This window comes from Gorilla gorilla, chromosome 7 (genome assembly GCF_029281585.2).
Source record: "Gorilla gorilla gorilla isolate KB3781 chromosome 7, NHGRI_mGorGor1-v2.1_pri, whole genome shotgun sequence".
Classification (NCBI taxonomy): Eukaryota; Metazoa; Chordata; class Mammalia; order Primates; family Hominidae; genus Gorilla; species Gorilla gorilla.
In genome coordinates this window covers 41,958,858-41,969,694 of record NC_073231.2, presented here as the reverse complement: position 1 = coordinate 41,969,694, position 10,837 = coordinate 41,958,858, and the positions used below count along the sequence as shown (strand labels likewise).

General features: G+C 31.3%; 1 non-coding gene across 1 annotated transcript; it reads right to left on the bottom strand.

Moving 5' to 3' along the window:
• Window positions 1-3,953: 3,953 nt before the first annotated feature.
• On the bottom strand, window positions 3,954-4,061 carry LOC115935670 (U6 spliceosomal RNA). The gene has a single exon (XR_004071290.1). It is a non-coding gene; the product is annotated as a U6 spliceosomal RNA (small nuclear RNA).
• Window positions 4,062-10,837: the final 6,776 nt, after the last annotated feature.

The window sequence follows — 10,837 nt, the reverse complement described above, 5'->3', positions numbered from 1 at the left end:
GAAAACAATTTTAAAATATCTACCTTAATTTAGGTGTTAAGAAAGTTATATTTTCTTTAATTGGGTCAAATAAATAATAATGTCTAAACCTCATGGATATAAACTAATCTGACTCCTACAATTTGGAAAATGCTTCTTTAAAGGAGTTCTCTGACTCCTGTTATAAACCAAAATAGTAACTGTTGTAAAGCATTGTTGCTACAGAAACTGTATATTTTATATTGTATTCAATAATCACTATATAAAATGAGAAATTAATCATCATACACTAATTTAATTGGTGGAATTAATATTTAACTACTTTTATTGAGATATACTTCACATACAATAAAATTCACTTGTTTATAGTATACAATTCAGTGATTCTTTTAGCATATTTACAAAGTTATGTACATTCATCACTACAAAAAGAAACCGCAGACTCATTACCAGTCACTCCCTAAACCCTCTTTCTCCCCAATCCTCTGCAACAACTAATCAATCTGTCTCTAGGGATTTGCCTATTCTGGACCTTTTATATAAATTGAATCATACCATATGTGGTTTTTTATGTCTGGCTTTATTCAATTAGCTAAGGTTTTTAAGGCTCATCCATGTTATAGCATGTATCTGTCTTTGAATGCTTTACATGGCTGAATTACACTCTATTGTATGAATATACCTCACATTTATACATGCATCAATTGATGGAAATTTGGTTTGGTTCCACTTGCTGACTATAATGAGTAATGTTTCTATGAATATTTGTGTACAAGTTTTTATGTAGATATGTTTTCAGTTATCTTAGCATATACCTAAGAATGGAATTATTGAGTCATATAACCCTGTTTAATTTTTTGAGCAACTGTCAAACTGCTTTGCAAAGTGTCTGCATGCGGGATTTGAGGGTTCCAACTTCTGCAGTCCTCATTCCTCGCCAACACTCGTTATTGTTTATCTTTTTTATTAGAGCCATTTCATAAGCATTTTAGAATCAGCTTATAAACAAGATTGCAAAAACAATTTGTGAAGTGGTATATCATTGTAGTTTTGATGTTTATTTTCCTAATGACTAATAATGTCACACACCTTCTCAAGTGCATATTAGCCATTTGTAACATATCTTTTCGGAGAGATTCTTGTTCAAATTCTGATGCCCAGTTTTAAATTGGGTTGTGTTTTTATTGTAGCATTATACAAATTATTTTATATTCTTCATTCTACTCCTTGATATCAGATATATGGTATATGAATTGGAGATATGTTCTCCCATCCTATTTATTGTGTTTTCACTTTCTTAATCGTGCCCTTTGAAGCATAAAAAGTTTGAATTGTAATGAAGTTCAATTTATCTATTTTTTCTATTGTTGATTATGCTTTTGGTGTCATATTTAAGAAACTGTTGCTTAACCCAAGGTTATGAAGACTTATGCCTATGTTTTCTTCTAATAGATATGTGTATATATATTTATATTTAGATCTGTGACCTATTTTAATTTTTGTAGAACATGTGAGGTAGGCATCAAATTCTTTTGCATGTGGTTATCAGTCACTGAAGAACCATTTGTTGAAAAGATGATTCTTTCCTGCATTAAATTATATTGGCAACCTTGTTGATAATCAAATTGATCATAGATGTATTGATTTATGGACTCTGAATTCTATTCTACCAACATATATATCTATTGTTATACCAGCATTACACTATTTTGATTACTGTTGCTTTGTAGTAAGTTTTGAAATTGGGAAGTGTAACCTCTCCAGATTTGGACTTCTTTTTCATATTTTAACTATTCCAGGTTCCTTGCATTTCCATACAAATGTTCAGATCAACTTGTCAATACATGCAACAAAGGCAGCTGGTATTATACTAGGAATTGTGTTGAATCTGTAGATCAATTGGCAAGTATTACTAGCCAAACAGTATTGTCTTGCAATTCATGAACACAGGCAGGCTGTTTTTTCACTAATTCAGGTCTTCAATTTCTTCCAATGATGTTATTTAGTCTCCAGTAAACAAATCTTGCACTTCGTTTGTCAAATTTATTTCTAATTATTTTATTCTTTCTGAGGCTATTGTAAATATATTTTTTCTCCTACTTTTTAGATTGTTGATTGCAAGTGAATAGAAGTATAATTGATTCATATATATTACATTTTGCAATCTTGCCAAATAGGTTCATAAACTTTAATAGATTGTGGATTGTTTAGAATTTTCTACATGCAAGATCATATTATCTGTGAATAGTTTTATTTCTGGATTTTCAGTCTAAAGGCCTCTTATTTTTCTTGTCTAATATTCCTAGCTCGAGCCTCCAATACAATGTTTTTGTTAATTTTGCTGACTTTTTCAAAGAACCAACTTTGGCTTCCATTTATTTTTCTATTGCTTTTTTATTTTCTATTTGATTTGTTTTCATTCTGGTCATTTTTTTTTTCCAATTGCTTTGGGTTTTTCTTTTTTAGTTTCTTAGGGCAGAACATTATGTTATTGATTTGAGATATTCCTTTTAATAAAGATGTTTATAGCTATAAATATTGCTTTCATTGTATCCCATGAGTTTTTATTTGTTTTTAATTTATCTCAAAGTGTTACTAATTCCACTTTAATTTTCTGATTTGACCCATTATTTATTTAGGAGTGAAATGTGTCCACATTTTTGTGAGTTTCACAATTTTTTCCTGTTAATAAATTCTAATTTAATTTCATTGTTGCCAAGGAGCATACTTTATATTGCTTACATCCTTTTACATTTATTAAAGTTCATCATATGACCTGGCATATGTTCTATCCTGAATAATATTTCATGTAAACTTGAAAAGAATGTTTTTTCTACTGCTGTTGGTTAGTGTTCTATAGATATCTGTTAGGTCTAGTTGGTTTATAGTGTTGTTTAAGTCTTTCTTTTTCTTTTGCATTTTGTGTCTAGTTGTTCTGTTATTGAAAGTGAAGTACTGAAATATTCAGCTACTATTGAAGACCTGTTAATTTTTCCTTTCAATCATGTCCATTTTTTCTTCATGTATTTTTAGGTTCTGTTGTTAGGGGCATATATGTTTATAATTCTTATATATTCTTGTTGGGTCAATCATTTCACCATTATTAAAATTTATTTGCCTCTAATAAAAATTTTCATCTTAAAGTATATTTTGTCTGATATTTGCTTAGCCACTTCCAATTTTTTTCTTTTTTACTATTCTAATGGCATATCTATTTCCACCCTTTTATATTCCACGTGTCCTAGAATCTAAAGTGTATCACTGTAGAAAGCATATGTTTGTATATTCTTAAATCCATTTTAAAATTTCTGCCTTTAGATTGAAATGTTTAATTCTATTACAACAAATGTATTACTAATCATTTAGAATTTATGTCTGACATTTTGCTATTTTCTATATGTCTTGTATCTTTTTTGATTCCTCTTCCTCTATCACTGCATTCTTTGTTGTAAAATAGTTATGTTCTAATGACCACTTCTAAACTCTTATCTGTTAACTATATTTCTGAGATAAGGATTACAATTAACATCTTAACTCACACTAATTATTTTTAATTCCAACCTAATATCAATGATATTAAAAAAACTTGCTTCTAAGAAGTTTTATTCCATCAGCTGCCTTCGTGCTTGTATTGTCATAAAAACTACATCTATGTACATCATATACTCAAAAACACAGATTTATAATTACTGCTTTATAAATTTGTCTTTTAAATCAGAGAGGAGAAAAAAGTATTACAAACATTTTATAGACTTGTCTTTTAAATCAGAGAGGAGAAAAAAAGTATCACAAACAAAAAGTACATTTATACTGTTTTTAACTTTTACCTATATAGTTACCTTCATCAGTGCTCTTCATTTCTTTATAAGTATTCAGTTTACTGTATAGTGTCCTTTTATTTACATCTAAAGGAATCTCTTTAGTAGTCCTTGTAGAACTGGTTTGCTAGCAACAAATTCTCCTAGTTTTTATATAAAAATATTGAAGACTTCACAAATTTTCACAGAATCCTGGTGTAAACACCATGTTAATCTTCTCTGTGCCATTCTAATTTTAGAAATATATTCTGTGGACATGAGCATTTAATATCTACTCATATAGTATAAAATTTGAAACGTTATAGAGGATGAAGTTATAGACACAGACTTGCTATTTGTTTAGGGGCCATTTCAAGAGCACACTTGGGCAATATTAATATTGATGTTGCAACTTCAATGTTACAATGTTGCTGAAAGATAAATAGACGAACCTCAAGTCATAGATGAACATCATCATGCAGCAAGATGACTAGCAAGATAAACAGATAAGCCCTAAGGTATCAAGATAAATAGATGAACCGTGAGTCATGACTTTTTGCTGATATGTAAGATTAAGCTTAATTACAAGTTGTCACATTTTTGCTGGTTTTCTTTAGTTAAAAAAGATCCTCTATCCTTTAGCATAAGTGAAATAAAAACATGGTAAATTTTGCATTAATTCCTAAACAAAAACATAAGCACTTTCAAAAATGAAACCCATTAGCAGAGCTTTGTGTTTCCTGGGAAAATTAAATATATTCCACTGCCTTAAAAATTCATACATATTTTGAAATTTATATGTGTGTAAATTATTCCAGCATTTTAAATGATTTCAGTGCACACATAATTTCTTCTACCACCATCCTCTTCATTCCTTCCAATTAATTTTTTTAAGGAATTTTTTTTTCTTTCTTTACCTTTTGTAGTTGTTGTTCCTTATTACATTTAGGTATGTTGAGGCCTCCTCTTCTGAACTCATTTTCTGCTGACAAATAAATAAGGCCTAGGTGCTTGTTCTGGCTTCCGAGGATGTTTAGGCTCAGACACGCTGGACTAGGCATAACCTAGCATCACTCTGTTTCTGAAGAATCTTTGTGGAGCTGATGAGCTTCTGAACACCTCAAATAGACATTTAAGAAGACTAAACACTCTGGGGGGTGGTGCATTTTATTTCCATCTTTTTATTTTCATCATTTGTCTGGATAATACATGCCTTTGGAATAAAATTCAAAAGTAACTGGTGAATGAAAAGTAATTCTCTTACATTCTTTTTGCTTTAGATACCCAATTCCCTTTCCTAGAGTCAGTCACTGCTACCAGTTTTTTATGTTTCAAGGGTAGTTTAGGCATATATGAGCATGTGCCATATAGAGGCTGCTTTCTTTGATTAGAGTAAATTTGCAGGTTTTTTCTGAATTATACTCTGCAGGAATCCGAAGTCTCTTGCTAAAATGAGACTCAAAAGGTAGAAGCCAGCTTTAGCGTGACCTTTATTGTCTCCTCATGGTCTCATCCAATCGGTATCGTCTTTACATCTCATCAATTAAAGTGAGATCCATTCACTTTTACTGTGCTGATCCGCTCATCAGGGGGAAAGGATGTTATGTGGTGAGGTTTTAAACTATATGGATTGACACATTCATGACCTTGTTGAAATCTGGGCTGGGTCTCTCTGTGCTTGGGGCACAACCCTCAGGTTGCTTTCTGCCTTTAATAGCACCTGGTGGGTTCCCTTAACCTCTCTCTGGGGTTGAATCTCTTACTTTCTTTGTCCCACATGATTCTTATTTTTGGTTTTCTACTTCATATTTGTGAAGAATATATTACAGTTGCTTCCTGGGAAATGGCATGTGAAAAGCAAAATGTTTAAAGATCCTTTATCTCTCCAATATCTTTATTAAGTTTGCACATATATGGAATTCTAGGTTAGATCTCATTTTCCTTGAAAATGTTGAACATATGAATTCATCAATCTAGGTTCCAGAGTTGATGTTCAAAATTCTAAAGTAATTATAATTCTCAATACTATACATGTTTATTATTTGTTTCCCTCTTTTTTGTGAACAATTAGAACCATATCTTTGCTCCTAAGTGGTGTTCTTAACTTTACCATGATATGTTTAATTTAATCCATTATCTTGTGTGCTTGGTGGGCCTTTTAGGTAAAGAAATTTATGTCCTTTGTCTTCAGAAAACTATTTTCATGATTTCTCCCTCTACCTTTTCTCTGCTCCATCTTTCTGAAAATTGTATTACGCAGATATTGCATGTCTTGTATGAGTTTTCTAATTTTCTTTTTTCTATTTGACTTTTTGTTCTATTTCTTGATAGATTTCTCAAACTAATCTTCCAAATCTATTTTTTTCCCATTTGCTCTCTAATATGTTTTAATGTTTTTGTGAAGAAGGCAAAGCGTTGAAATAGGGATACCTATTTGAGTAGGTATTCCCAAACAATAGCATGTAAAGCAAGGGACTGGGAACTGTAATATACATGCATTTTCATGCAAAATGCTTAACACATAGCAGACTCTCAATAAATGAATGGCCATGGGATGGACGGATGGATAGATACATAGATAGATAGATAGATAGATAGACAGATAGACAGATAACATAGCCTACATTCTAGTCTCAATTTATGCATCTTCCTCACATCATCTTTGGCATGCCATGCCCTCTCTTGGTTTGTTTCTAACTAGCAATTTCAGACTACATTTTTCTCTCTGCCATTAACAGCTCTAACATTATTTGATACTATCAATCAATTAATTTGTATTTTTATTAAATGCATAAGCTTTGATCTGACTATCCCGAATAACAAATTATATATGACTGATACATATATATAACATATATGCATATGTGCATATATGTTTTTCTAATTTACAAAGATTTAAGTTATCTCATATATAGGACTTACTATACAGACAGACAATAACTAGTAACTTAGGATAGGTAAAAGAACTGAGCTCTCTATTATTTGAAATAAATTAAAAATCCACCTGAATTTACTTTTTTAATTTTCTGCAACACCTTAAAAATTTACTTTTAGTAAATAAATCAGAAAAGCAGCAGTACTGTGATTTGGTAAACTGAGTTCTTTGCATACATTTCAAAATGATTTCTTATATAATATATTATACACAGACGCAGCTATCCATACTGGTTCATTAAAATGTGGAACAGTTTCATACAACTCCAGTCATTTAGCAAGGGTCACATGAAAAATTTTCTTGTGACATGGAACATTGCAAAAGTTTTATATCTCTTGATACTGATTAAACAAAGGCTATCAAGCCTTCTCATACAATAATTTCCTATTTTAAAATAGTTTAAAAGTAAGCCTTCTAAATTCAATACTTTCACATATTTAAATCAGGCAGACAACAGCCAGATTTTTAAAAATCTTTGGGTCTGTTTGCCAATCCACTAGTTAAGAAGTATGTTTTTCATTCATCTTTCTAAATGAAAGCAGCCTTGTCTGCACTGATTTCATCATCTCCATTGAAAATGTTTATCTGCCAAATGAAAAAGAAGAGTACAAATTAGAAACACTGATATATCTTCTGACATTATTTATGTAGGAGCTAGTTCTCAAGTTGTCATTACATTTACCACATGCAAATTAGAAATGATTTGTTTGGAGACCCATAACTATTTCTAGATTCAAGATGTTTGGACAACTGTGGATAAAGTTTCATTATCAGACTCAACTAAATATGCTGTAATTATATATAAATGAGGATAATTTTTGCTCTATGAGCTTAAGTTATTAATCTACACAGGCCAAGTATACAGAATACCATCATTCTTCAAAATTATACAAGAGTTTTTCCCAGCCAACTATTTGAGAAGTGATGTTTGAAAAGTAAGGTCAATGATTGGTTGGACAGACAATGTCCACGTTTCTATCTGACTTTCCATGTTTCTTCTGGTGTGTGAAACCCAGGCTAGCTTTGTACTTCACAAAACCTTGTGTTTCCCAGTTTTTTATCATTCATCGTGCCTGAAATTATTAGTTAAATGTCTATTTTATCCAATAAACAATAGGTTCATAAGGTCCAAAGGCTCTGCTGTCTTATTCTCTTCTATATGTCTAGTGCTACCATATTTGATTTCAGCAAATGTTTGTTTAATTAATGGATTAGTAGATGAGTGAGACATGAATCAATGAGAGGAAACCTAATGTGGGCTGTCAATTAAATTATGGTATGGAAATTAGAAAGTTAAAGTTTTAATTAATGCTGTGTTTTATTAGATTTTACCATGGCAATAATTTGGTTAACTTTGATATGCAAAATGTTATGTGCATGGGGTTTACGAATAGTAAAAAATTATGGTATAGGTACATTTCCAGTTACCTGAGTCCTAGAGAGAGTAAGGAATCAACAACTAACAATAACAACAACAAAACCATTCAAGTTCTGTGCTGTATTTAAGAAATAGGGTTTAAGCATTCACCAGTATACTGAATTATGATTGCTAGACTAATTAGCATCATAATTCACTTAAATCACCTATGAGATGCAGACCTCTCAGAATACTTATCATATTAATCGAATTAAATTTCACTGAATTTTGAGTTTTTCTAGTACATCAAAATTTTGTACTTAGGTAAAGATGAGATTGACATTTCCAACAACTGTTCTTTTCTCAAGTATAGAAAATTTTTGCTAACTTTGCATTTTGCGCTCTTTTTAAAGCAATTTTCTGTTTTCTTTTGCTATGTTAAGGAAATTTTGTTTATAAAAATATGCACTGTTTCCCTGCAGACATATAAACATGACTAGAATGCTACAATAGCACTGCTTTAGATATAATCTTAAAAAATTCCCTTATGTGAAACAGCATAGCCCAATGATTCATGAAATTGCTAAGTGTTGGGCATATTCCTTCTTATAAGACTAAGAGTTTATTCAAAACATTTTTCTTTAAACTTGGAAATAAAAAACACAAACTCCACTCAGTGTGTCAGCATTTATATTAGGATGAATTTCTTACTCATGGGAAAAGCTTTAATTAAGTGCATTGGAAGTTTCATATCAGTAGCACCTCATGGTGAAAAATTCAAATGTTTCACTTCCTAGATGGCTGGGAATAAAACAGAAAACACAGAAAAAGAAAAAGGAAAAACAGAAGGGAGGTCCTTTATCTGCCTATCAACAAAACTATTAACCTACCTGCTTCTGTACTGTGTACTCAGCCTCCCTCCTCTGGAAAGGAAGAAATGTCTATTCCCTAAAAAAGGTCTTGTTCTCTCTTGGTGCTCAGGATCCCATCCCAGATTGCCAACCAGACTTCCCATTTGAAACTGTCTTCTTTGTTCCACATCATCAATTTCTCCTTCTATACTTGACTATTTTTCAAAAAATGTAAGAATGCTCTAGTATGTCTCATTTTACTTACTTTTTTTTTTAAAAAAAAGCATGTTCCATTATCTCATTCTGAAAAAAGCAAATTTCCCTTAATTGAAAAATCTCTGTCCAGGTACTATCTCATGTCTCTTCTAACAATCACAGCAAAATATATAAACACATTTTGTATCTCATCAGATAAGGTTTTCCTTGAGTACCCAAGGTAAGGTCTTCATTACTGTCTATCATGTTTCATTGTTAATTTCCTTTATTTTTACCTATCACAATCAGAACTTATTATATTTATCTAATTCATTAACTTTTAGATTTTATTTTCTTTCTCCTCCAAGTACCATGTAGGTTCTTTGGGGCAGATTCCTTTAACTCTCTTGTTCATCACTGCATCTTAGGCTCCTAGAAGTGCTCAGAACATAGTAGTTCCTCAACAGGTATTTATTGAGTGAATGAAAGAACCTATACCAACCAGTTTCTTTGGAAAAATTAACAGTATCTGAACCCTGGGATTAGAGGTCAACGCTAATTACAGTGCAAACGAGGCAAAATGTTTTGTTACCACCTTGTATTTATCCTTTCTCCTTCTTTCTTCCAGATACCTAGTACCCTTTTCTCTTTTCATTGTAATATTCTATCTAGTATTTTGCCCTTTATACAGACCTCAATTCTCAGTAATCATTTGTTTCAATAATCACACAATTCAAGTAGTCCATCTCTCTTTAGAAGAGTATTAAGAAACAAGCTATTTAATTCATCATATTTATAATAAATTTAAGAATTTTTCTGCCTACTTTCCCTGAGTGCATCTTAAATTTTTCAAAGAAACAATTACATCATAGCTGTGTTTGGCAGGAAATCAGGTTTTGTCCGATTCTTCAAACATCTTCATTAATTCCCAAAAAGATCTATTTAACTATTTCCCAAACAACTTTTACCACTTTTTCCACTGTCATTGTATATTGGTCCTCAGCATAGCATACATAATTTCTAAAATTACTTTCATAATTTTTATCTTTCCAAACCTTCTTTTCTTACTTTTCTCATTTCTGTGAATAGGACCATCATCTACCTTTATCGTATTTGACAATCACCATAAGACTTTATTGCTCAAGGTACAAAAGAGTTATCAACTTACTTCTCTCTCTACTTATTTAGTTGTCAAATGATGTTAGTCCTACCTGCAAAATGACATAAAATACATAAATTCCTCTTCTTACATATAACTTTTACTTGTTCCATTTTAGTTGTGAACCTTGCACCATGCCTTCCAAGGTAGGCCCTCCTTTTACATAAATAAGCCTTGTCCACACAATCAGTATATCTTGCTAAAATGCAAATGTTTATGTCATTCCCACAACAAGAAAATAATCCCTTCACAATCTATACCTTGCTTTACTTCTCAAACCTAACTCTCGACCTTTTCATATACAACACATGACAATTATAACTAAAATGTCAACTTTTATTGAGCATTTATCCCATTCCTTGTGGCATTCTAAATGTTTCACCTGGAGAAACTCATTTATTTCTTACAATAACACATTGAGAAAAAAGCACTATCATTGGAATCAATTTAAAGATGAATAAAGTGATGCCTACAAAGGTTAAGTAATTATCCCATGTAGTGAGGGGAATCAGGATACAGTGTTTCACTGTTTCCAAAAAAAAAAAAAAAAGAAAAAGACAAAAT